The 27,408-nt window shown below is 52.9% G+C and overlaps 1 protein-coding gene across 1 annotated transcript in view; it reads right to left on the bottom strand.

Moving 5' to 3' along the window:
• ZNF423 (zinc finger protein 423) overlaps window positions 1-27,408 on the bottom strand; it is a 336,656-nt gene that overhangs the window by 32,792 nt on the left and 276,456 nt on the right. The window lies entirely within an intron of this gene.

The raw sequence follows: 27,408 nt of genomic DNA, 5'->3' as shown, positions 1-27,408 counted from the left end.
CTAGAGGGCTTGGGGATTTTACTCTAAGAGCGATGGGCAGCCCCTGGAAGATATTGCAGAAAACAGTAAAGTGCTCTTAAAAAAATTTTTAAACAGATGGTCTAGCCAGTGCTCACGGACAGTGGGCAGACACCCTTTGCTGCTTCCAGATCAGAACACAGCTCCATCTCCCCACCTGGGAGCTGCTATGACCCTAAACCTTCACTCAAAGGTGCCCAGGGAAGAGAGGGTGCCCTGAGTGCCAGCTTCCCACCAGCAGAGCTGAGGTCTGGCACCCCGACCCAGGACCAGCAGGGCAGAGTTCAAATCCTGGCTTCTTCTTCAAGCCATGTGGCCTGGGCAACAGTTCACTTCCAGTAGGTGAGGGCCACCTGAGGCCCTGACTCACAGGGCTGTGAGAGAATGAAAGGGGCCATACCAGTGACCAGTGCGGCCCACTGGTCAGTAGTGGTGACGCAGAATCGCCCCAGCCTGACTGCCATGTCATCCAGGGTTGGAACCTGACTCTGCTACTTACTGCATGATCTTGGGCAAGTTATGTAACCTCTCTGTGCCCCGGTTTCCTCTTTTCTAAAATACTCAATAATAGCTTCCTTAACACTACACACCTACGAGAATGGCCAAAATCCAGAACACAGACAATACCAAATGCTGGTGAGGTGTTGCTCCACAGAGCAACAGAACTCCCATTCACTGTTGGTGAGAATGCAAAATAACACAGCCACTTTGCAAGACTGTTTGGCAGCTTCTTATAAAACTAAACATACTCTTACCGTATGATCCAGCAATCTCACTCCCTGGTATTTACCAAAAGGAGTTGAGAACTTATGTCCACACAAAAACTTGTGCATGGATGTTTATAGTAGCTTTATTTAAAATTGCCAAACCTTGGAAGCAACCAAGATATCCTTCAGTAGATGAGTGGACACATAAACTGTGATACATCCAGACAATGGAATATTATTCGGTGCTTAAAAAAAAAGACATTGAGGAACCTTAAATGCATATTACTAAGTGAAAGAAGCCAATCTGAAAAACACTACATATTGTATGATTCCAACCATTCTGGAAGAACTATACAGACAATAAAAAGCTCAGTGGTTACTGGCGGCGGGTAGGGAATGCATAGGCAGAGCACAGAGGAATTTTAGGACATGATGCCACTATGTATGATATTATGCTAATAGGTATATATCATTATACATGTGTCCAAACCCATAGAATGTACACCAAGAGTGAGCCCCAAGGAAAACTATGGACTTTAGGTGACTATGATGCTTCACTTTAGGTTCATCTTTGCAAAAAAAATGTACCATCATGGTGAGTAATGTTGAAAATGCGGGAGGCTGTGCACATGTGGGGCAGGGGATAGAAGGAAAGTCTGTATCTTCCTCTCGATTTTACTGTAAACCTAAAACTGCTTTTTAAAAAGCCTTTGAAAAACAGGCTTGAAAACAATGTCAATCCTGGGACTTCCCTGGTGGTCCAGTGGTAAAGAATCTGCCTTCCAAGGAAGGGGATGCGGGTTGGATCCCTGGTCGGGGAACTAAGATCCCACATGCCACAGGGCAACTACTGAGCCCGCGTGCCTCAACTAGAGAGCCCACGTGCTGCAACAAAAGATCCCGCACGCCCCAGTGAAGATCCCACATGCCACAACCAAGACCCGACACAGCCAGAAAAATAAAGAAAATAAATATTTTAAAAAGCCAATCCCCCCCATCAAATAGCCTTCCTCTTAGAGTTGATGTGAGAATTAAATGAGTTAATACTCCTTTAATACATGAAAAGGGGTTTTGACCAGCCCCTGGCACACAACAAGCACTCAATAGGTATTTGTTGCCAAGCGTGCCAGTATCGGGGAGAGTATTATCTGGGACAGCTAAGGACACAGGCTCCCCTTCGGGCTCCCCCAGGGAACCAGACTCCCCAAAGGTGCCAGGTGCTCCGATTAGCCCTCAAAGGCAAGAATTAGGTAGCAGAGGGGCTCTGCCAGTGGCAAAACACCAACACAGATGGGCTGAGGCTCCTGGCGAGTCCCTGGGTCCCCAGGCCCTGGCAGGGGCTGGCAGGGACAGCAGGCATCCCCCTGGCCCAGCCTTCCCCCACCCCACCCCCGCCCGGCACCCCACCGCAGAGGCGCAAACACACACGTGCGTGTGCAGGTGGGCCTGCCCCACATAGCCCACTGGCTGGAATCTTCCGGGTGTTTGTCATGCCCCTGGAGCCCCGGCAACTAGGCCACATGCACCCGACAGAGATTCAAGCTGATCTTCCATTTATACTGGCGGAAAAGGAATTCATTGACAAGTTTTGGGACACAGGGCAGGCTCAGCACGCTCGCCTCACAGGCCCCAACGCACGTCCTCCACTTCCCTCGGGGAGGCTCTCATCATAATTAGAGATGGCCTCCAGTGTGGGGGGACTGCCTCAGAAGACCCCCCAACACACGCCCTGCTCACCCCCTCCCCTGCCCAAACAGTGCTTCGCAGAGCCTGGCACAGAGTAAGGAATGAGTGAATGAATGAATGAATGAATGAGAGAGATACCACCCTTATATATGCCCTCCCTGTTAGGATGTGGGCATCTCCTGCACATTAATGAGGCAGAGAGTATGTGAAAATGATGACTGTACAGAGGTTTCTATATAGTTAACTGAAGTTTAAGTTTATAACAAATTGACTCTCAGAATTAACCCTGCTTGCTGGGAAAACCACATTTCTAGGAGAGAAAAAATGGGTTCAGAGGATTAGACCACTTGCTGAGGTAACACAACCAGCTGGGGGTGGTACTCCGAACAAGATACAAAAAGCCCTCCCTATCCTTACGCATCCCACCTGCACACCACCTCCAGGCAGCCTCCCCGACTATGCCAGCTTGCACGGTTGCCCCTGGCTGGGCACAGTGACCCTGGATTCATCTAACCATATCCTATGAGTCTTCCTGATCCTGGCAACTAGGCTCTAGGCACAGATAATGTCTTCTCCTCTGGTCCCCAAAGCATGAGGCTCCACCTGGGCCCACAGGAGGGGCTCAGGAAATACTCATGGAGAAGAGATGCCCTGGCCGGTCTCTCTCCCTCTGCCCAGCCAGAGCGGGTTCCCTGGGCTGAGATGGCAAAGGAGGATTTACTGCTCTCTGCCGAGTGAGGGCCTTTATCCACTTGGCTGTGAACGGAGACGTGCCCATCTGATACACAAATAGGGAGAGGACAAAGGCGGCTCCTGCAACTTATAAATCAGAGAAATCGTGTCTGACGGTCACTTTCCGTCCTCCGAGCACTGAGCAATTCATCAGCCGGTCCCCCCGATTCATAGACGCAGCTACACCCTGCACCCATGTTCATAAATATGTGCACAGTCAGGCGGACTAGAGCTGCAAGCCGGTTCCGGGGCCTAAACAGCTGCCATTTAAGCAAATCACAGCCCCAAACAGGTGCCCATGTGAGGTTCCGGGATAATTAGATCAAGAGCCCGACAGACAACGACGGGAGCTGGTCCCTTTCCTCACTCCCCACCTAACGTGTTTAAGAGTCAAACCTGGGAGACAGGAGAGGGAAAATAAAACAAGCAAAAAAGTAAAAGTGGGTGAAAAATAATAAAGCCTGAGGGCTTCCCATAGACCTGGGAACCTCTCCCACTCGAAGGCAGACCTTCTGATTTGCAAATCTTCTTCCTGAAGGACGAGGCCCTCTCCCCACCGGTGGGGGCTAGAGGGGCTCTCTGAGGGGGGGCTATTACGTGCACCTCTACCTATAAAGCCAATCCAAGAAAACAGTGGGGAGGGGTGGCAGGGGCTGCCCTAGTTAGTGTGCAAACACTCCTTTGCGTGCCCGTGACCCAATACCAGCCAGCCCGTGGCTATAGAGAGAACTCACTGTCACCATCACTCGCACCCCACCGGCGCTGACAACCTCTCATTCCATCCCAAGTTGCAGGGTCTGAAGACAGCAGCACCCTCGGAGAGTAACTTTCCTGAATTATATAAGATCACACAGGCTCGGCGACACCTTGGAGCAGAATGACAAAGCTGTCTGGGAGTCCACAGGCCCCTCCGCCCCGGCGTGGGGCTGGAGGATTTTGTAAGTGAAGATGCACAAGCGCTTCCTCTTCTTTCTGTTCTTTTTTTTTTTTCTTTATAGCACATGACAGGCATCCATAAGAGAGACCCATGCAACTCAAGTGAATTACGCAGCCCCGCTCATCTGTAAAGTGAAATGCAGATTTCACCTGCTTTCTGTGCCAAATCATGCCTTCCAGTCCCCATAAGTCAGGGCTGGCATGGGGAATCTATTGATTTATTATGATTTTTTAAAAATAAAAACAGGGGCTTCCCTGGTGGCGCAGTGGTTGAGAGTCCGCCTGCCCATGCAGGGGACACGGGTTCGTGACCCGGTCCGGGAAGATCCCACATGCCGCGGAGCGGCTGGGCCCGTGAGCCATGGCCACTGAGCCTGCGCATCCGGAGCCTGTGCTCCGCAACGGGAGAGGCCACAACGGTGAGAGGCCCCCGTACCGCAAAAAAAAAAAAAAAAAAAAAAAAATTAAAAAAATTAAAAATAAAAAAAACAAATAAAAACCCAAACTGCCCAACAAACAACCCGACAAGCATGAAAATCCCAGAGTCCCTCTCTCTCTTTTATTTTTTTCCTCTGCTCAGGAATAATAAGTGTTAATTTTACACTTCATTTCTCAAAAAAATAATAGGATGTGCTTTTGCTTAAAACCAAGTCAGCCTGCTGGAACCTTTCAGGCTGAAACTGTGTCAGCCCAAAAGAGGAGCGGAGGGCTTTGTGGAAGAGCATCGTGCCGAGATGATAGCTCCCTGTAATGTCCTCGGTACCGACTTTTGTCTCCAAAAGCATTTGATCCCTGGCAGACACATACTTATTTCCATACAGGTCTTGGGGGAAGCCAGGAGGAGAGAAAGCTGATTATCAGAATCCTGAAGGTGAAGCTCAGGTGGGCCCCACTGATGTCAAAGGCAGGCCTGGGCACACACTCGGAGGCCATAATTTGCTGCCTGGGAGGGAGGGGCAGGCTGCAGTGGGGAGGGGACGGGGCATTGTTCTTGGACTCTAATGCACTGAGCATGACCCGCTCCCACCACAGCCGTGGGCCCTGCCTGGCCCTTCTCTAAGCAGGGACCCCACTGGGAAAAGCTGCCCCTGAGAGCAGTGTTGTTCATGCGTATACCCCTCTAGGAGAGAACCAGTGACGGCCACCTGTGGAGACAGGGGACATGATTTGCTACCTCCATTCAGGAAGCAGCAATTAAGGACACAAAAGTTAGAACCAGAAACACCTGGGTTTGAATCCCATTCCATCACCCACTCGCTGTGTGTCCTTGGATAAGTTCGTTAACCTCTCTGAGCTTTAGCTGCTTCTGCTAGAAAATGGGAGGCATCATCACAGGGTTTTGTAAGGTGGCCAAGCAGGCTTCTTCTGCCACAGGACGACTGCTCTCACTGAGACACCCTTCCTCCAGATCAACTCTTCCTCCCCCTCCCCTCACTTCATCCAGGAGTCTGCTCAGATGATGCCACCACCAAGGCCTACCCAGACACCCCCCGGCAAAGACAGCACACACACCCCATCCTTTCTAGAGCCTCACCCACCTTGAATTTCCTTGAGAATGCTCACTGCCATCTGGCACAGTACAGAGATGATTGTTTATTTTAACTCACTGACTCTCTTTTTCATACGTACACACAGAACACACACACACAGAAAGAATAATATAAGCTCCATGAGGGCTATTTTGCTCATTGCTAGGTCACCAGTGCCTGGAACAGGGCCTGGCACAAAGTAGGTGCTCAGTAAATAGGGAATGAACGATTTGTGTAAAGCACTTAATACAATGCTTGGAACATGGGGAGGGGATACTGGTACATGCCAGTGACCAGACACCAGTGGTCCCCCCGAAACTTTTAGGACTGAGGGCTTATAAAAGCTGTTCTTGCCTCCAGGAACTTGCTGTTTGGACCCTCACAAGATGGCCTGGTCCAGGAGTGCAGGCACCGAGGCGCTCCCTCAACTGACAGAAGAGGAGAATAAGCTTAGAGGGCAGAGCCCCTACCAGGGAGGTGGCAGAGTGAAGCGGGGGTGGGGTGCATGCTGGTCACCACAGGCAGCCCTCTCCGGCTTTAGAAAATACCAAAAAGGCCACAGGACTTGAGACCTGGGACCTAGCAAGCCACCCTCGGCTCCTCAATCACCCAAAAACCTCTGGCAAGAAGGCGGACAGTCAGACCCACCCTCCACGTTCCACGTCTGAGCCAGGTGGGCCCCCCTGCCAGCACCAGCGCCAGCTACAAGTGGCAGGAGCGCAGGGGACTTTTCCCAGGTGAGGGGAGGTGGCAGTGCCCACGGTGACACAGCCTGGGCCAGCCCCAGGCTGCAGCGTTGTCCCTGCAACAGCATCTCTGCAAACGGAGGGAGCTGAAGAGGGGTGCACAGGCTGCCTGGCTGAGCTGAAATCCTGTCACCAGCTCGGGTAATGAACTTCACCAGACTTCAATTCCACAGTACCAGGGGCTGAGCCCACGGCCCACCCCAAGGATCAGGTCAAGTAAAGGCCCCTGAGGTGCAGGGGCCCAGGCTCAGTCACACGCAGGGCACATGGCGATAAGGAAGAAGAGGGGCAGGGGGCCCAGCATTCACCCAGACAAATGAGGAGGCAAGAGGAGGACCCTGGGAGAGGACCGCTCTGACGCCACGCCAGTACGTAACCAACCGCAAACAGACAGGTCGTAGAAACAAGGGCCGAGGGGGACCTCCGCCCTTTGTTCTCTATAAAGAACAAAGACCTCTGGGCAGAAGAGAAGAGGGCAGGCAGATCATAATATCTGGGCAGCCAGATCAGGCTGTTTATCTATTGATCTGTCATTAAATACCACAGGAAATGAACCCAGGCAAGCCAAGAGGAAAGGGGACGGATGACATTTGGGCTGGGGTTGACGAGGGGCAAAGGAGGAAACAGGGTCTGAGGCAGGCTCCTTCGCCAGAGGCCAGGCAGAAATCAGGGAGCCTGGAAGCGGGGGCAAGGGCTGACCTTGGGATCCCCACCCCAGTAGGCCCCAGCTGCCCTCCGGGATCGACGTCCCTGCTGGGCAAGGTGTGGTCTCTGGCATCACCTGGGAGCTGGTCAGAAATGCAGAACCTCAGGCCCCACCCAGACCCACAGAATGAGAATCTGCATTTTAAAAGTGCCCCAATGATCTGGGTGTGCATTCAAGTTTAAGGAGCACTGAGCTCTATAAAAGGGCTTCTGGGGATGCTGAACTCACTAGAACCCTGTTGTGATGAAGCTGTAGGTTCGTAGGGATCACACTGCCTTCACCAGGATTGTATGTTTCGGATGTCTAAAAAGGAGTACACTTTTCCACAGCTGCTTTTGGTCCACACTTTACAGAAGGCTGAGAAATCGTCGACAATGGGAAACACTTTCCTGTTGTCATGACCGGGATGAAAATGGTGAGGGTGTCTTTGGAGGGGAGACTCTGCAGTGGGCAGCTAACACTCCCACAGGCCACCTCAGCATCCCCACGGCCCCAGACCCTCAGTGCCAGGGTGCTCGGGGCTGCCCAGTGCCTCCCATCACTCAAGAACACCCAACCATTGCTTGAAGGCATGCCCCACCACCGCTGCCCCCATTTTGGGCCCCCATTTTCTTAATCGATCCTGGAGGATGGGCTGTGCCCTCCCTCCTCCCTTCAGAGGCACCTTCCCAGACCTCTCTGGCCAGGAGGGACCCATCCCATGGTCCCCCATGCTTCAGAAAGGCTTATAAATGAGCTCTGGCAGCCTGAACTGGGGCCCCACAGGGGACCTGGGGCCTCTTCAAAACAGAACCCTGACAATTAGGCAGTCTGAGTTTTGAAAGGCTTGGGATTGATGGTGTGGACAGTAAAAATATCACCTGGGGAGCTGGGTGTAGTCCTCTGAGGGTTGCCTGAGGTCAGTTGCCATGGCGACGGAGAATGAGCTCAACCTTGTAACTGACCCTTATCTTTTTTTGATCTGTGGGCCACTTGGGGCCAAGGCTTGAAATCAACTGGAAAATAATCCGGTCACATATCAGAAAGAAAACTATTTATACTTATTTACCCAGGTACCCACCAACATCTGCCTTCGACAAGGATGCCAACGCCCCAGTAAACTGACACGGCACGTCCACACGGAGGCTACCAGTTGGCAGGAAAAGGGGAGGCTGAATTCCCCATCTCGGCAGAATGCAGCTCTATCCACATGCTGGCAGGCATGGGCAGGCGGAAAGGGTTACCCTCCCCAACGTCTCACGTCATTCTAGCCGGAAGCGCTGGACCCTCTTCCCATCCGGTAAAAGTCCACCAAAGGAGTGGGACTCTGAGATTTCTACTCTCATCTGGTACTCAGGCGTTGTTTCAGCCTGGCTAGATCACTAGGCTGCCTGGCTTTATTCCAGGGTCGGAAGAGGCGTGTTCCCAGCCTTGAGGCGGGACAGGGATGTCGAGTAGATGTGCCTCGCTCTCTGCACCTGGGGGAATCGCTGACGTGGGGTTCGGGGAAACAGGCTGAGGGGACAACTACAGGCCCTTCTTCCTGCACACACACACCCCAGAGGGCCTGGCCGGATCAGCCGCCCGTGCACCCACTCCAGGGTTCCCGTGGCAAGACGGCCATCTGGCCAGGGCCCGTCTCCAGCACGCTGCTATCCTAAGTTACAAGTGCTCGCTCACTCTCTCCTCCGAAACTCAAATCAGAAGACTCCAGATGGTTCCATTGACCGACTGCTCCCAAGAGCCATGTCAGATGGATCTTAGCTAGGGGTCAGTTAAGCCTGAGCATGATTCCGGGTAAATTTCCCTTGAGATTTCCCATCACAGCAAACAGGACAGTTCAACTGACTGCCTCTCTCCCACCTTTGTTTCATCAAGATGATCTTTTGGGAGTGGGGGGAAAAACACGCCTGTGAACTAGGCAGCTCGGAGGATATTCCTGGCTCCCCTCAGACCTGCAGGGTGATTGGGCTGAGCACTTTCCCTCCAGGCCTCAGTCTCCTCGCCTGTGAAATGGGGAGAAAGTCACCTCCCTCACAGGGCTGCTATGAAGAGTAAGTGAGGAGGAGGATTACAGCACCACCGCCAGTGCTACTATCACTGCTTTGGTTCTTTCCCACATGACTCGACCCTGAAACTCCACACCCAGGGTCTTGTAACACAAGCCCTCTTCGGGAGTCACCAGGGCAGTTGAATCCACCTTCGGTAAACATTTCAAGAGCGCTTAGCGCCCGGCACATTGCAGGTATGCAATCTATGTTACATCCACCCACAAAATACCTCTGGGTCAATTTTCCTTGTCTCTATTCTCTTCCGCCTCCACACCACTCCTCATATTTGCGACGGCAAAAGCTGTGTCCAGATTTCAAACCCTTTTGCTCAGCGGTGGCTCGCTGCAGCTCCCTGCTTCTGACCACAGGAGTTTACTCCGTCTCCCCTCAGATGCTCCTGTGACCAGAGTTTCATATTTCTTCCTGGTTCTTCTCCTAGTTCCTATCTCTTAAAACTCTTTGGGATTTCTATGGAGGTCAAAGCAGAGCCTGAGACGAGGACACGACTCAGGTCCATGTGTCCCCCCACCCCCTGGGAATGGTCAGCCCTTCTTCATAGCTGGGCCCATGCAGAGAGCTCCCTAAGGGCCCCAGTGCTCTAAGAATCTCAAACAGAGGCTGGCCCAGCCGGACCGGGTCCTCGATGGAGGGAGGCTCCTTCGGGCGCTAGGATCTGCTTCCGCGCTGCCAGGGAACCCAGCCCTGGGTGGTTAATGAGAAAACACACGATCTTTGCAGACAGCTCTGCTTACAGACTTCTTTGGCAAAAGAAAAGTCACCAACCAGGCCCTGGACAGGTCCTCCAAGAGATGGGAGGTGCCGATCTCAGCTACTTTAAGGAAAGAGAGTGAAATAAATGAGTGAATGATCAAATCAACCCCAGACAGATCGGTGGGCCTTCAATGAGAACTCAAGGGAGAGAGAACTCTTGGAGTTCTAAAGAATCCAAACTTCTAGAACTTGAGACTCTGGGGGCTTGAAACATCCTACTGATGAAGACATTCCATGGCCCTCCTCACACACAGGCCCCCCCAACGGCAAAAGACAAAGACGCTCAGAAAATAAAGATTCTGCTACATCCCCTGGGGACCCACTTCTTAACACGCCAAACACCTACTGATGTATATCCCTGATCTTCAGATTCAAGTTTTCCACAACAAGGCAACTGCTTAAAAATCCATCATGCTGGGCTTCCCTGGTGGCGCAGTGGTTGAGAGTCCGCCTGCCGATGCAGGGGACACAGGTTCGTGCCCCGGTCCAGGAAGATCTCACATGCTGCGGAGCGGCTGGGCCCGTGAGCCATGGCCGCTGAGCCTGCACTTCCGGAGCTGGGAGAGGCCACAACAGTGAGAGGCCCACGTACCGCAACAAAACAAACAAACAAACAAACCATCATGCTAATAATCCTCAGATTAATGGCCTCTAATAACATACAATTAACGTGACAGGCAGGCTGCAAAACTCTTACTGTCACCGACCCTGCCAGGGACACATGAATTACCCCTGCTTCAACTACAAGGGTTGTCTCTGCGGCTGACATCGTTTTTTCCCCCTACCAAGATCATTTTTTAAAATGAGCAAAAGCAATGCATCAAAAAACCAGACAGCTACCCACATGCACACAAACACAGGGCACCCATGCAGGAGGCTGGTAGCACCACTTTTTTTTTTTTTTTAAGTTTTCCATCCAGGTAGACACAGAATTGTCCCTGCAGCTCCTAATACTTAAAGCAAGAAGACCTAGTGCTCAGCCTGGAAACTGCAGTTCACCATGAAAAAAGTGACAAGAGTAGAAAATAATAACTGATTGCTATTGCAAAGTTTTCAAAAGTATGCATCTGCTGGATGTGAACTGTCCAATATGGTCATTACTCAAGTGGCTATTTAAATCTAAATTAATTAAATAAAATTAAAAATTCAGTTCTGCACTTCAAGTGTGTAACAGCAATGCGGTTAGCGGCTGCCGAGTGGGATGCCATAGAAGGTTTTCATCCTGGCAGAAAGTTCTATTGGCCAGCGCTGTGCACACTGCAAGCGAGGCAAGGGCAGGGGCTCTCCCCGTCTTGTTCGACACCGTAATCCCAGAACCGACAACAGTGTGTGGCACACAGCCGGCGCTGGATAAATACTTATTGAGTTGTGGTATGTGCGTTCCCAAATGTTGTAAAGAACGCCTCGCCCCTTTTGCCTGTTAGTGTTTATTACAATTGCTCTGCGTGGGAAATGCTCAGATGTGAACTTCTCTGACCTTCAACTTAAACCCCTACCCTGATAATTACGTGGTCGCTTTCCCCGGGGCAGATAAGAACACAGTGGATGCAGGAAACTTTGAGTCACGAGGTTTCTCTGAAGGGCACAACCCAGATAAATGGGTAACTCTGACCCATAGGTTGTGAGGTGGGTCACTAACTAGGGGTCACTAGCTCGTCAGGGGCCCACCTGGCACCCCACCACTGAGCAACCCGCGTCTTCCGCTCCCTGCATCACCCCGAGAAACAGCAGAATGTCAGCAGACAGAGGACACCTGTGGGCGGTCAAGGCCAAGAGAGAGAATGACCAATGCAGGGAATTCCCACCTGTACACTGGCTCAGCCCCACCGCTCGTGAAGGAAATGACTGCTCGAAATTGTAAGGCTTGACTGAGTGGTGTGCGGTTTCCCGGTTCTGCTTCTGCAGGTTACATCTCAAAGCACCGGGTTTTTTCTGTGACCCGAGTAAAATGAAAATGGGGCATTCAAAGGCCACATGGAATAAATGAATACATTCAAATCAACAATACATCCTTCACATCGTCACATGATCCCCGTCATAATACCCACACTGAGCTGCCCTGGGGGAGCAGTCCTGTCTTCAGCTCAGCTGAGGGGCCCCAGGAGCTGGCAAAGCTCAGCGTTGCAGCCTGGCCCTCTAAGACGTTTCCTTAGACGGAATTTTCCTCTGGTCCTCTCTCCCCGCGCCCCCTCCTCGACCATCAGCACCAAACCAGCACCTTGCTGAGGGCAAGCACAGCACGCCCGCCCGCCTTTCCTTCTTTCTCCAACAGACCCAGACGGAGGCCTGCCGGATCCCCCAGGCTCACTTCTGACATTAATGTGGGTTTCTTCAGCTCCCAGAGCTGAGCTCCCCCACACGGTTCTCTGGGATGCTTTGGGGCCAGCACCCAGAGACCAGGTGGGGCTCTGCCATCTCTAGGCAGCTTAGGTGCCACAGCCCAGCTCCCAGAGGCCGGCCAGTCTGCCTCTGCCCACAGCCAGCTCTGTCCACCACCACACCTTCACCCACCTACAGGGCCCCGAAGCCTGAGGTCTGCTCCCATCCCACCCACCACCCCTAGCCCAAGGGGGCAGTTAACGGACAGCGCCTGACAGCCCCTACCCCCGGAAGAACAGGGGACACACGGGCAGCCTGTGCAGGAGGAGGAGGCAGGCGAACTGCTGAGAGGTTGGGGGGCGGCCGCCCCCATGCAGCCCTCCACTCTCCACGCTGGCCCAGCAAGCGGAACAGCTGCCATTAGCTGTGATGAGAGGCAGGCAGCTCGAGGCCCACGTACTGTGGCAGGAGAATGTCCCTCTGTACAGCTCTGGCTGGCATCTAGCCTTTTTGCCTCTTGGAAATGACAGCTTCATAGACGCTCTCGGAAAAAAGCACATCAACGCCTGGCAATTCACCCTTTGCTCTCTGCCTTCCTGGTCCGGCTCACCATGCCTGCCCCAGTCTCTCCCCACACAGTCCATCCCAAGCACAATGACTGGATAATCCTCCCCAGGCTCGACGGCCATCATTTCACTCTCTTCCTCAAGAACCTTCAGTGGCTCCCTTTCTCCTAGTGAAAGCTCAAGAGCCCAGGCCCCACTAACCAGCACCCTATTTTCAGCCACACCCACACCCCCTGCCACACTGGTCTCCTCACTCTCAGGGCCGTGCTCATTCCTGACTCTGCACCTTGATACAAACAGTTCTCCGTGCTTTGCCTCTGTCCTTCCAACCACGATTTTCCAAGAGAAAGTCCAACACAGGCATTCGAGTCTCCGGTTCTACTTGCACCAAAAGCTATTCATAGTTTTGTGAAATAAAAAGCGGTCTTTCGGGCTTCCCCAGTGGTGCAGTGGTTAGGAATCCGCCTGCCAATGCAGGAGACACGGGTTCGAGCCCTGGTCCGGGAAGATCCCACATGCCGCGGAGCAACTAAGCCCATGCGCCACAACTTCTGGGCCTGTGCCCTAGAGCCTTCGAGCCACAGCTACTGAATCCCGCGTGCCTAGAGCCCGTGCTCCAGAACAATAGAAGCCACCGCAATCAGAACCCACACACAGCAACGAAGACCCAATGCAGCCATAAATAAATAAACAAACAAACAAATATATTTTTAAAAGGGGGGGGTCTTCCCAAAAATTCGCCCCTTTGCTTAAGCTAACTTGACTTGCTGTCACCTGCAACCCAAACAGTCCTGGCTAATAAATTCTCTGAAGACAAAAACAGCATTTTTTTTTTTTTACTTGTCTGGTGTTTCTAATCGGGCCAAACGTGAGGTGCTCAATTCATGCTAATACTTTGGTTGGTCAGTAGATTTGTACCCCCACCCTCATGGCTCTGGACTCTTCCCTGGAGCATGCAGCCTGGGGGGTTCCCGTACTCAATGCTGTCCCAGACGCAGGAGCTCAGACACACGGCTCTGGGTCCACAGACACCCTCTATGCACCTAGGATGGAGTTCCGATAGCATCCGGACGGTGACAGAGCAGGACCCAGCCTGCCCTACGACCCCACCCTCACCCCAAGAAACGTGCTGTTCTCGGGGCTGGACACAGCCCCTCACTTGCTCACTCGGTGCACTCAGCCAGCACAGCTGAGAGAAGTGGAGAGAAGTGTAGGTTCAGAGCCAGTGTTCAAATGCCTCCTACTAGCTGTGGGGTCTTGGATGAGTGACCAAATCTCCCTGAGCCACAGTCGCCCCAAATGTGAAATGAGAACCAGCACAGTACCAACCTCGTCGGGCTGTCGTCAGGGTGAATGGGCCTCAAAGCACCAGTGTGGTTATTATTATCACCACCATCACTGTTGTTGACTGTGTCAGGTGCTGGGAGAGGCCCTGGGGTAACAGGTCAGTGAGACACTATCCGTAACCCCCAAGCTGCTCAGGGGTAAGGAGCTTGGGAGGCCAGATGAAGGGACCTGGCCTGTGTGGGACAATGCAGTCACCCAGAAACCCTGAAAATACCCCAAATTGGGCCCTTAAGGACCCCTGGCGTGGGGGGGTGGAGCTCTAGGGGAGACAGATGGTTGGTAGCCTCTGTAGCGGGGGCAGCTGAGAGGAGTCGGGTGCCCAGTGGCCCAGCCCGGCCCATACCAGGGCCCCGGATCTTCCTCACTGGCCACATCACAGCCTTGCTGACCCAGCACCCAGGATGCAGGAGCATTTCCACTGGAGGGCAGAGGCTCGGTGTGAGGACACAGGGTCCCCCTGTCATGGAAAGGCTTGTTCTGGTAAGAGGACGCCTCCATCCCCACTGGACATGACCAGGAGATGGACACACACACACACACACACACACACACACACACACCTCCAGAACCCATTTCCAGTTCCCACAAATTAAAGGAGTTCTCAGAACAGTACTTCCCACTACAGCAAAGGACGTAGCCCCAATTTCACCCACAATGTTAACCTCAGAATCTGGGGGCGGGGGGGAGGGGAAGAAATCCAAAGCTGCTTTCTCTGCCTTCACTTCATGCTTTAATCACACCCTGAATGTACGGAGGCGCAACCTTAATGACAACTCAGAAACCACAGCCAGATTCCAGCAAAGTACCTAGAATTCTGGTTCCAAATTCAAGAGTGTGTCTCCAACAAGACTCCTCCAGGCAGCACAGTGCCTGGCCCTATCCTTGCCTCCGTCTGGATGGCTCCCTTCTCCTTGTCCAGAGCTGAGAAAAGCAGGAATCCCACAGGCCTTCCGAGGGCTGCATACGTGTCGGCGGGACTGGGATCCAGCATGAAAACGGGGCCCAGGTGGCCTTCTGCCCAGGTCACGACAGAGCTCACCTCCCTGCCTCCCCACGGGCGAGGCCCTCCCCTGAATGCCCTCCGCCCCTCCCTGCCAACAGCAAGACGTCTTCAGAGCACAGCTCAGGCTCCCACCTCGACAGGAGCGAGTCCTGCCACCTGCCCCCCTACCTCTAGACTCATACGGGACCCCTGCTCTCTGCACCCGAGACCCGTCCCCACCTCCTCGGTGCACTCACACCTGTTTCCGCCTCTCTCCAGGTACCCAGTGCCTGGCAAGAGCCCGCACACAGTGGGCAGTCAATCAGTGCTCCCTCAATGGAAGGCGGTTCTCGAGAGACAAACCAAAGTTAGTCCCCGTGTATCAGAGAGAAACACCTTCTCTAAGGGGACAGTGCGTTCTCAGTCTCCCGCCTCACGCCCAATTAAGTGGAAATAAGGAAAACCAGGTGGTCAACACAATCTTATTTTGGAAAAAAAAAAGAAGGGGGGTATAACTATATTAGTGTGTGCTTATTGAAAAAACTGCTGAAAGGGCACAGGCAAAGGTGACAGAGGGTCATCTCTGAATGGCAGGATACATCCTCCTTATTCTCGCTTGGCTGTACAGGCGTCCCTCGGAATCCACAGGGGACTGTTTCCAGGAACCCCGCAGGTGCTCCTCGGATGCTCAAGTCCCTTACCTAAAATGATCTAATGTTTGCATATATCCAGTGTACATCCTCCCATAAACTATAAGTCATCTCTAGGTTATGTACAGTACCTAGTACAATGTAAATGCTTTGTAAATAGTTGTAAATACAATGTAAATGCTATTGAATAGTTGCTGGTGCCTGACACATTCAAAGTTTTGCTTTTTTGGAGCCTTCTGGATTTTTTTTTCCTGAGTTATCTCCCATCTCCAGTTGATTGATTTCATGGAACCCATGGATAGAGAGGGCCAACCGTATTTTCTAGTTTTCCTGCAAAGAGCATGGACAGCTCTTATAATAAGTAGAATAAAAGCTTTTTTAATAAAAAAAATTTAATCCACTGATTAACGATTAAGACAATGACGGCAAGGCAGTGTCCCCTCTCTGGCCCCAGTGTCCCCATTTATGAGCCGAGGGGGCTGGAACCAGAGATTTCCATAGCCCCACTCAGGCCCTGCTCTGTGTTTTTTTCCATCAGAGACTCTGGGTGGCAGCCCCATGCCTCACTCAGGCAGCTTCTCACTGCCTGCTGGCCCCCATCTGGTCCCTGCCTCCATGGGGGCAAATCAGTCCTCTCACCTAGGTTTGGTTCCATCATCTGTCAAGTGGGATGGGCAGGCCATTTTCCAAGTCTGGGTTCTGCCACTGTGTCCTGGCAAGTCAACTATCTGTGCCCCAGTCTCCCCATCTGTAAAATGGGAATGAAGTTACAGAGGCATTGGTAGAGCTTGGAGGGCACCTCCAGGCTCTCACAAGCACCAGCTCCTTCACGTGGCTGTGAAGGTGCTTTGAAAGGTGTGAGTGACCACCCGCATGTGAGCTGGTGGTATCTGTTGCAGGCTCATGCCTCAGAGGCAAGGGGAATCTGTCTGATACGATTCGTGACCACAAAACCAGAAGCCGGGGGGGGTGGGGAGATGGGAAGTGAGGCTCCAAGTGGGCGAGAGATGCCAGGGGGCCTTATGGCCCTTCCTGAGGAGGCCCCTGCAAATGCTCAGAAATGCTTGGCCGTGGCTGCCTCGGCCTGGGTCTAGGCTGGGCCTGGCCCACGGGGAGAGGCGGCAGCTCCAAAGGCTCGTCAGGCCAGAGGCAGCCTGCCCAGATCTGCACCCTCCGTGAGACTGAAGATGACAGGCTCTGGGGGCCGGGAGGAGCTGGGTCAGAGGAAACTTGGCAAGGAGAAGGGCGAGAGGGCTGGGCTTACAGGGCCTCATGGCCCCCAGCCTCTGGAGGGCCCAGCGGGGCCCCCCTCAACCCTCAGGTCTTTAAGTGAGTTCTAAATGCTCCTCATCTGAGGCTCCAGTCCTATCGCTGCCCCTTCCCACGGCGCCAGCTTCCAAAGAGAGTAGAAAGTGATCCAAAGATCCAATATTTGTATTTTGAATGCTAATTTGACATAGAGGAGTGGGCATGGGGGAGTGTTTATAATCAGCACTCCAATAAGCCCACAAATGACGCCCGTATTTTATAAGCTTGTTAGAAACAAATCACCCCTCAGCTGATATTTACTTACTGATGAATCATAAAAGGGCTCAATACACAAAGAGTAAATCCGGAAAGAATGTCTTTCTTCAGTCCCATCTTCGGCAACAATGCTGGAAGGTGGGCCTCGCCCAGCCTACACCCGCTCCCCACAGCGTGTGCCCAGCCTCCCCAGGGTGGCAAATCCTTGGCACCAGCCCCGTCTCCCTGCCCACCCCCCACCCCCGCCCCCGCCCCACCCCCCATCATCGACTGGCCTATTCTGGGGCTCAATCCAACGCTCAGGAGGCAGCTCCGTCCTGCCACCCCCAGAGTCCTCTGCGGGAGCAGATCCAATCCAGCTAATTTGCATAATGATGAAGCCCTCCAGTGTGGGCTGGATCTTAAGAGGGTTGGGAAGAAATATGCCCTGTCCTTTGGAGAGGCACACGGAAGGCTCGGTGCAGCCCGGGAGGCATGGGGCGCCCGGTGGGTGGACAGGGGTGGCGAGGAACCGGCATCTCGCTCGCCAAGGACAGCTCAGCTCTGTCGCCCGCTGAGCCTGTGTCCAGCTGGCCCAGCAGAGAAAGGACTGCCCAGGGCTGTAAACCAGCAGGAAGTGAGGTTCAGAGTGCCAGCTCCAGATTCAGGCCGAACAGACCCAGGTCAGAGTGACTGCCACTCACCGGCTGGCTGACCTTGGGCAAGTCACTGACCTCTCGGAATCTCAGTAGGACCAGACGAGGCAGCCCGTAAAACACTGATTAGAACAGGCTGGTAGAATGCAACAACAGCCGGCCATTGTTATATTCATAGCGTCATTATTCTCATCCCTGCATTATTGGGTCTATCCGTCCATTGGTTTATTCAGCAATGCCAGGTATTGTGCCGGGCAGGCCAGGAGACACAGGGACACACATCCCACCTTTGAACTGCCTCCAGTGACAAAACCATCTAAGGGTCCGGAGGTGAGGGCAGTGCTTGCTAAGGGGGCACACGGGAGCTACCGGAGGGCCGTTCAGGTTCTTCTCCTTGGTCTGGCTGTGTTCCGTTTCTGGAAGTTCCTCAAGCTGTACATTTGCAATTTGTGCATTTTCCTGGATGTGCATTATATTTCAGTAAAGTGTTTTTTTAATGTCTTGTCTAGTTAGGAAGGGAGATCAGCCAGGTGTGTGCGTAACACCAGGCAGGAAAGGTCAGCCTCTTAAGAGGGATGGATAAAATATTTGGGATGCGAGTTGGGGCAACACCAAGAGGGAAGAAATTCCTTCTATGAGAAGTGAGGTCACTTTAGCAGGTGCCTGGCATAGTGGGTACTCAATAGATTCCTGCTGAAGGAGTGGGTGAGTGAATGAATGACTTCCTTCCTGGAAGAGGGGGCCTTGGAGGAACACGTTCTGAGATACAAAAGCAGGGAGGGCTTTCCGGGGGAGGGGGAGAGGCTCTGCAGCGGGCTTGCTCCAGCGGACAAATGCTCACCAGGCCAGGTGCCGCTGGCAGCCGTGATCCTGGGAGCGGGGCATCTGCCTCTGCTGGGCTCACAGTCTGGGGGAAACCAGGCACCCAAGAAGCAATTCCCAGGTTATCAGATCCCTTTTCATTCTGCAGAAACTGACTGAGCACCCAAGGGCAGAGTACAGTGCTAGATGCTGGGGACACACAGGTGAACAGGACGACAGGGCCCCTGACCTCACCGGCTCACTGCCTCCTGCAAGTTAAGTCGTTTTTTAAAAGATCTGGTGTGAATAATGTATCAAACCTGACACTAAGGCAGCTTCACAAACAGTTAGTCACTAACCGTCACAGTGATGCTATGAGGCTGGGGCTATTTTTATTCCCATTTTAAAGATGAGGAAACTGATACTGAATGAAGTGAAGCAACTCGTCTAAGATCACAGGGCTTACCGAGAGGCTGACCCAGTTGGAGCACAGCTCTCACTCTCTGCCCTGTTTCTCGGTGGCTGATCAAGGAGCCAAAAATGACCCTTCCCCTTGGCCCCTACAGAACACCTGCATACCCGTGCCTCTTTCACAGCCCTGGGAGTAAGCTGGACAGAGGCACCATTCTTAGTTCCATTTTACAGATGGGGACGCTAATTTTCTGAGCACTGGGTCACACAAGGTAATAAGTGACAAAGGAAGTGGATCCCAGAGGCTCAACTCTGTGTCCATGCACTTTCCCCTGCCCAATGCTGTTGGGCAGGTGAGTGGAGACCATTCAGAAGAAGAGGGGCCTCTGGATAAGGGCAAGCCCAGCACCTTGGGGCACACGGTGTACAAGCCTGGGCCTTGGCCCTCACAGAACAACCTGGTCCCATTGACCCATCTCAGAGCCCATGAACTAGAAAGGCATCATTCCCAGCTCTGCCCACCATGCGCCGGCCAGGGGGACCCCCAACTCCAACCCCTCACTGCCTCTGGCCCCTTGAGAAGAGCAGCCACAGCTGGAGCAGTAGCTCAGGCTGAAACGATCCTCCAAAGCTGCCTGTGAGCAGACATGGCTGCTTTAAATGGCGATTTTGCAGTTTGGAGTGCAAAATTATTTTCCACGGCACATGGGGAGTGGGCAGAATGGATCTGCTTGTGCTGAGTTGCAGTCCTGCAGCCAAGCAAACCTGCGCAGACTCTGGCCGTGACTGGGCTCACTGCCGAGCCTCAGCCGCTACAGCTCTGAGATGGGACAGGAGGCCTAAGAATTGGTAACATTTACTAAGCGCTGACTATGTGCCAGACATTATGCTGAACACGTTCCATCTGGGAGGAGCACATAAAACCTCTACGAGGCGGTAACAGGAAGTGAGTGCCCAGGCATTCCAGCCCCAGAGGGTGCTCTTAACCCCCGGGGCTGCACTAACATCCTGACCATTATAAATTATCACCATTGGTAGTAGAGGCATAAAGGCAATTAAATTCAATACTTAATTTCTGTTATGGTCAAAGCGTAGGGCCGGGTGTTGGGAATATAAGCATGAATAAGAGCTAAACTATGTGCCAGGAGTTTTACATGATTAAACCCACCAATGCAGGATGTCTTTTCACTAAGATGGTTTTAAATGATCAAGCATCTGCTCAGCGCATAGTAAGTCCACAGTAAATGTCTTCTAAGAAAAAAAAGGTTAACCTTTTTTAAGGAGATCACATTTGCTTCTCTACTGGTTATTCTCCATTGTTTCAAACCAACTCCCCACATCCACTCAAACAGTGACTCCCTCCACTTCCAAAGAGTGACTTTTTTTTTTTTTTTGTGGTACGCGGGCCTCTCACTGTTGCGGCCTCTCCTGTTGCGGAGCACAGGCTCCGGACGCGCAGGCTCAGCGGCCATGGCTCACGGGCCCAGCTGCTCTGTGGCATGTGGGATCTTCCCGGACCGGGGCACGAACCCGTGTCCCCTGCATCGGCAGGCGGACTCCCAACCACTGCGCCACCAGGTAAGCCCTAAAGAGTGACTTTTTAATGAAGAAACTACCAGCAGTGTGTCCTTGCGGAAGCTGCTTTCCCTCTCTGAGCTCAGAGTCCTCCTTTGTGAAAGGAGAAGGTGGGATTAGAGGACTCACAAGGTCCCTCAGGGTCTAGGGTACTGGGATGCTAGGGTCAGTCCCCATCCTGATTGTAGAGGACTTTATCAGATAGTTGGAGGATATAAAGGAATAAGCATGTGAGAATTTCATTAAAAAGTTCAAGATTCAAACTTGAGGGCAAGACATCAGAGAAAGAGAGCACACAGTAGCAGCCAAAGAAATGTGACCTTGGAAGCTGGAGATGTCATTAAGAGGCACAGAATTAGGGGCTTCCCCGGTGGCGCAGTGGTTGAGAGTCTGCCTGCCCATGCAGGGGACACGGGTTCGTGCCCCGGTCCGGGAAGATCCCACATGTCGCGGAGCGGCTGGGCCCGTGAGCCATGGCTGCTGAGCCTGCACGTCCGGAGCCTGTGCTCCGCAATGGGAGAGGCCACAACAGTGAGAGGCCCGCGTACCGCAAAAAAATAAAAATAAAAATAAAAGAGGCACAGAATTAAATGTCAAAGCTGATAGGCTAATGGCAAAAAGCTGAATTTTAATGCTTTTAGAACATTCCCTGCACTCCCCACCAATCCCTATTGTTTTATACTCCACAGCCCTACCCTTATCGGCCTGATCCTCAAAGGCAATCAAGTGTGTGACCCCTGTTAAAGAGAATTCATTTTTCAAAAGCAAAGCCAGAGGGAGGAAGGAGCATATCTATAACAGGGAGGCACGAATGCCCGATGCCTACAAGCTGTGTGACCTTAGGAAAGCCAGCGAAGTTCTCGGAGCCTTAGTTTCCTCACAGCCAATAGTGGGCACACATCTGTATCTAGCTGATATTCTTTCCAGGAAAAAAATCAGCCAGCTTTCCAGCACTCCCAGCACCCTGAAGAAAATCATAAAGTTTGGGAGACCCAGTGGAGCCCTGTATCAGTCAGGATAGGATAAGAAACATGCAGTGCAAATCACAGGGGCTGCAAACAACAAAGGTTTAGTCCTCGTCTGCCCTTCACGTCCATTGCAGGGGGATCTGCTCATGGAAATCCCTTCAGACACCGCAAGACAGGAAGCACCTTCACTTCTGACACTGACAGTCTCCGAACCCCAGGGAAAGATGGAACTCTGGAGGGTCTCACCCAGGCGGGGCAAAGCTCTGACCTGGGAGTGATGCCAGCCACCTCCACTCACAGCTCTCTGGCCAGAATTAGCCACTAGTCCCCCACCCAAGACAAAGGGGCCAGGCTGTGTAACCCTAGCGCATTCCAAAGGACAACTAATGACTGCCACGTTCGCAAGCAGAACAATGATGCTCAGCAGAGGACTCTAATCTCAAGACAGGAGTCAGGAAGGGAAGAAAGAAAATGCAACCCGGAAAATCACAGTGGTGACAAAGGCTCTCAGAGAACATTCTAACTTGCCCAGGCCCAGGGTTTAGAGGAGCAAGAAATGTGCGCCATGCTCGCTGTCTCCCTGGGTCAGCCCCTGAGTGGCCAGTGGGCCCGGATCGGGAATCTCCAGTCCCCACGCCCTCTCCTGAAGGCGGAGGGGGATGCTCTCCTCCCGGCCACCGGCTCTCCAAAGAGCACCCCAGGTAAATGCCAGGTGCCGTCCTGGGGCTTTCTGCAAAAGTCGCTCTTGATGATAACGGCTTTCAGAGGTGATGCGACCACACGCCTGGCATCTGAACGTCGTCGGAGGCAGGTGTTGCATCTCTAATTAGGATGGGGATTTTTTTTCACCCCACACAGAATTTACATAATTGAGAAGGAGGTTACAATGAGGACCCTCCCCACCGATTGTGTGTTTTCCAGGTCCTCCTTCCACTTTCCCTTGCACACTTCAAATTTACGGGAGAAATGAATCGATTTGAATTTTTTGAAATTAATTATCATCACTGCCACGGAAAATGTATCTGCTGCCTTCCTTCGGGAGTTGAGAGAGGAGGGGGGTGACCTCGTGTGGAGAGGAGCCCTGGGAGGCGACACACGTCCCTTGATGCACTCTTAAAGAAAAACCCCACCTCTCCCGACCTCACCAGCTGGCTCTCAGAGCACCTCCCAGTTCGGCCTGAGGATTCTTTGGAATTTTTTTAGCACCAAAATTAGTGCTTTAAAATGTTACTTGCTACAGTAAAATTCATCAACATTATTATATACCATAGAAACTGCCATCCCAGACAAACGCACGACATTAAAATTTGGTCTAGAGCTCCCCAGGGGAAACATTTGCAGCAAGTTGTATAACAGTTTATATATTTATGCTATTTAATGGTACAAAGCAATAATTATGACTTCACTCGCTGATAAGCAACGGCATTACATAAATCTGATGCAGATTTAGAACATGCCAGCTCTGACACCAGTGTACTAGTTGTAAATTATGTTGCCGTTAAAAAAAAAAAAAAGGTCCAAGCAAATAGGAAGGAGCAGCGGGAAACTAATAATGCATCTCCAGCTGTTCCAGTTAACCTGCAAACGTGGCCATCTGCACCTCGGGAGGAAGAGAAGGGGAGAAGATGGGGAGGCAGGGCAGGGAGAAGGGGGAGGGGGGGAAGAGCCGCCTTCTGGAAGCACAAAGCCTGCCCCTGACCTCGGACCAATGACCTTGCTCCACACGCAGGCCAACTGGGCCCAAATCAGGCAAGGTTCCCTAAGACCGAAGGGTCCTCCCTCTGCTCCTCATGCGCCCACACCCAGACCCACACTCCTGTCCCCTGACCAAAAAAGTCTCTGGTGTCATCTTTCCTTTCCCTGCCCTTGCAGGAGGCTGAGCTTTCGCCTCGGGGTCCTATTTACTGCAGCACCAGACTCACCAGGCAGCTTTCTTTACAACTTTTTCACTTCTTTTTCTTTTCCTTTTTTTTTTTTTTCTTGGAATTTTAACACTTCTGCCCAGACTCATCTTGCATTAAGAAAAGGTGGGGCAGAGGTGGTGGCTGAAAAATGTAGTCAACGGCATAGAGAATCGTGTGCCCACTTCACATGGCTCCAAATGGAGCCGCAGGCACAAAGGCTAGAACCAGCAGACGAGATGGGAATGCTGCGGCCACAGGTCACAGATCTGGGCAGAGACCGCCCACCAGGCTTCCAAGCGCCACAGACGAGTGGTTCCCATGCTGCCCAGGGAGTGGCACACGGCAGCAAGGATGTCCCTGCCCGTGGCTCACCGCAGCCTCCACCCAGACGGCAGAGCGCTCCCCTGGGCAGGCTGGAGGCTCTTCCCCGGGGCGGGGACTCCTCGTCAAGCCCGTGCGGCTCCCCGGGACTGTCCTTGGGCCCTGCTGGAGAATGAGGCACTGCAGACCACGACGGCTCTCCTCCCCTCCAGCGGCTGGCAGAGGAGGAGGGTCCCACACCTCGTCTTCTGTGTCTAAGAACGTAAGGATGGCTGCAGCACCAACAGCGGCACGGAGCATGTATTGTGTGTTCACGCGCTGCACACTTCACATGACCCCCTCAGCTAATCCTCATAACCACCGCGCTGGGGACTGAATTATTCCCATTTTACAGATAAGGCCACTGAATCATGGAGAGATTTTCTATAACTTGCCCCAGATCAGCTCAGCTGGCGAACTACACTTATAAACCGTAAGGTTCAGAAGAATGTTTGTAGGCCATCGGACCTGTGTTTCAAATGTTTAAACTGCAACCCTCAGCACGAACTACATACACCATGACCTAGTCACACACTAACACATATATGTAACCCCGCCGCCACCGCCAAATTAATGAAATTACACTTAAGCTCACTAAGTGTGATGTACTCTGGCAGTTTCTTTCCTTCTGCTTTTGTGGGGTTTTTTGGGTTTTTTTGTTTTTTTGCGGTCCACAGGCCTCACACTGTTGTGGCCTCTCCCGTTGCGGAGCACAGGCTCCGGACACGCAGGCTCAGCGGCCATGGCTCACGGGCCCAGCCACTCCGCGGCATGTGGGATCCTCCCGGACCGGGGCACGAACCCGTGTCCCCTGCATCGGCAGGCGGACTCTCAACCACTGCGCCACCAGGGAAGCCCTCCTTCTGCTTTTGCTTTTCCTTCTTCCTTTCGTTTACTTCCCTTCCTTTCCATTCTACTCCACTGCTGGGCTCTGCTCTGTCTAGTTCCTCTTTTATTTTGTTGGCTGTGACCACCCAAGTTGATTCCATGATTTGCTAATGGGTTGCAGCTTACAATTTGAAAAGCACCGGCTCTTTCAACTCCCTCGTTTTACTGAAGGAAAGCTGAGGCTCAGAGAGGGAAACCCATTTTGCCCGGGCCACACAGCTTTGTGGCCCAGCCAGAAGCGAAGCCCAGGCCTCCTCCAGCTCTCTTTCCACCAAGCCCTCCAGTCCATGTCATCCCGAAGCCCTTCCGGGGCTCCCCAGCGCCCACTTCTGGCCACAACGGGGATAAGCGGGCCCCGGGCCCGTCAGGTCCCTGCCCTTAGCTGGGGACAGAGAGGCCACTGTGTACATACGAGATGAAGCAGAGGGGGAAACAAGGAGGCAGCAAGAGGACAGGGCCCCCAAGAGGGGCTCCCAATTCATTCAGTCAACAATTTGGGGGAGGGGCTGACCCAAAGAGTCTACCTTTGAGGGTGACAACCCACTGCCCCCACAGCCGGCAGGGCAGAGACACAGGTGACAGTCCCCCGAGAGGGCTGGCACCCTGCCTGGCACATCAGTGTCCTCCACAAGGGCTAGCGCTCATTCTGCTGCCTCCTACTGGAGGCCTCCATGGCAGGGTGAGGGGAGCTGGCTGTACTGCCACAGACACAGAGGAAGGAGGGAGCAAGGCGATCCTTGCAGGACCGCAGGCAGAAGCAGCACTACCTGTCCGTCGTTACATCCCATTTCCAGGTGGGTCCCCGAAGGAAGGCCCTCAGGCTGAGACAACGGGCCAGGGGCACGGTTCCGCCCTCCTTCCTGCTTACAACTCCCTATCACTTTGACAAAATGATTCTGCAACCAAGAAAACAGCACTTTTGGCTGCTCCGATTTTCACAGACTTTCAGCAACCCCAGTTCCAATGTCTAGCCATCAGCTTTCCCACGGGAACATTCCCAAAGCCCCTCCCTTCCTTCAATCCCATGACATCAGTCCCTCTGGCCAGGTGTGGGGCATTGGGTCCTGCCAGCCTCTCAGAGCACAACTCCACCCGTTCCCCCGCACATCAGCTTATCCACAAGACACACTCTAAGTATTGAGGACACGGTCTTTTTATTTTTATGGTCTAAGCAGCGTCAATTCCAAGAACTAGAAAAACAGTCCCTCAGTGGGAACCTATTCAGTGACTCGCCCGGAAGGTCCTGGAGGCCAGGCTAGTAGCTCTGTATTCTTAGCAGCACGAGGACAAAGGACAGCCAGGCCTGAGGGCTGGGGTCAGGCCTGTACACACTTCAAAACACACAGGGTGCGTCTAAGCTGGAATCCAGACAGTGGAATTGGTTAGGAAAAGCCGACCCTTTCTCCACTGGAAGGGGAAGGAGACCCTCGGGAGAGCTCACCGGGAGGGAAGAGGAGAGCGGACCCCCAACTCTGGGGCACCTGGAAGGAAGGTGTTGGGGCAGGTGGATGGACGAAGTGGCCTCCAGCTCTGGCCACTTGACACAATGCGTGGCCAGTACACCCTCAGCCCACAGCTGTGGTTCTCTTTCAGGGGTCGCATCATCTGGGAGTTTTTTTGTAATTAGCTGCCAACGTTTAAAAAAAACACACACACAGAAATTTTATATTAAAATCTGGAGTTCTGGTTTCTCTTGAAAACTCAGGACATCTGGGATCCCCACGATGCAATCTCCCTGGACAGCAATGGGAGGCCGGGTTCTCTGCTGGGACATGGCAGCCCCCACTGTCTCACACACAGGCCGTGTCACTTGCTTTTGTTAGTGCCTGGTGACACTTGAACTGCCAGGTGAAAAGAGAGCAAAGGGGACCAGGGTTTCAGCCCTCCCTTCCCCGACTGACTCACTGTGTGACCTTGGGCAGGTCCTGCCCCTCTCTGGGCCTCAGAGAAACCTGAGCAGTGAAGGGGGTAGAAATCAACCACTGGTTCCCTCGGTGCCCCCGTGATACCACGGCAGGCACCACCTTCAAACGGGGCGAGCCGGGTGTGGTTTCCTGGTGGGGAGCAAGGCTGGGGGACAGGGAGGTGCCGGTGTGGCCCTCGCAGTCAGCACCACCGAGCCCGGCGCCATCCCTGAGGCTGTGCTGACGCCACTCCTCGGCAGCTTGATATGAATATTGTGTCAGCGATAGGAGATATTAAGAATGACAATGCATTATTACTGCAGCAGGGAAATCTCCTGAGTCCTGGAGATAGGATTTCGAAATCCTCAGCCAAAAATCAATAGTAATGCCCAAGAATTTATAAAAGAAGCACGTCAGTCTGCATTTGAGAAGACACACTTTAGGTTTCTGGCTAAACCAAAGGGACAAGTGCATGTGTGTCATTCTGGAAGGGCAGGAAGCAAGAAGCAAAAGCCGCAAGCAGCGTCCCAGGTGGTGGAAGGTGCCTGGTAGGCTCTCACGCGGGGCCAAGATGCCACCAGGCAAACAGAAACCAGCGGTGCCCCCAAGGGCTCTCTGTGACCCCTCCCGGAGGGGACAGGGATGCAGGAGAAACCCACTTCTGCGACCACTCCTGGACCCACTCAGTCCTGGAAACCAGCGTATATGGAGAG

This window comes from Mesoplodon bidens (genome assembly GCF_964165515.1).
Source record: "Mesoplodon bidens genome assembly, chromosome: 18".
Lineage (NCBI taxonomy): Eukaryota > Metazoa > Chordata > Mammalia > Artiodactyla > Ziphiidae > Mesoplodon > Mesoplodon bidens.
The sequence above is the reverse complement of the archived record's forward strand: the minus strand, read 5'-3'. Positions and strand labels throughout refer to the sequence as shown.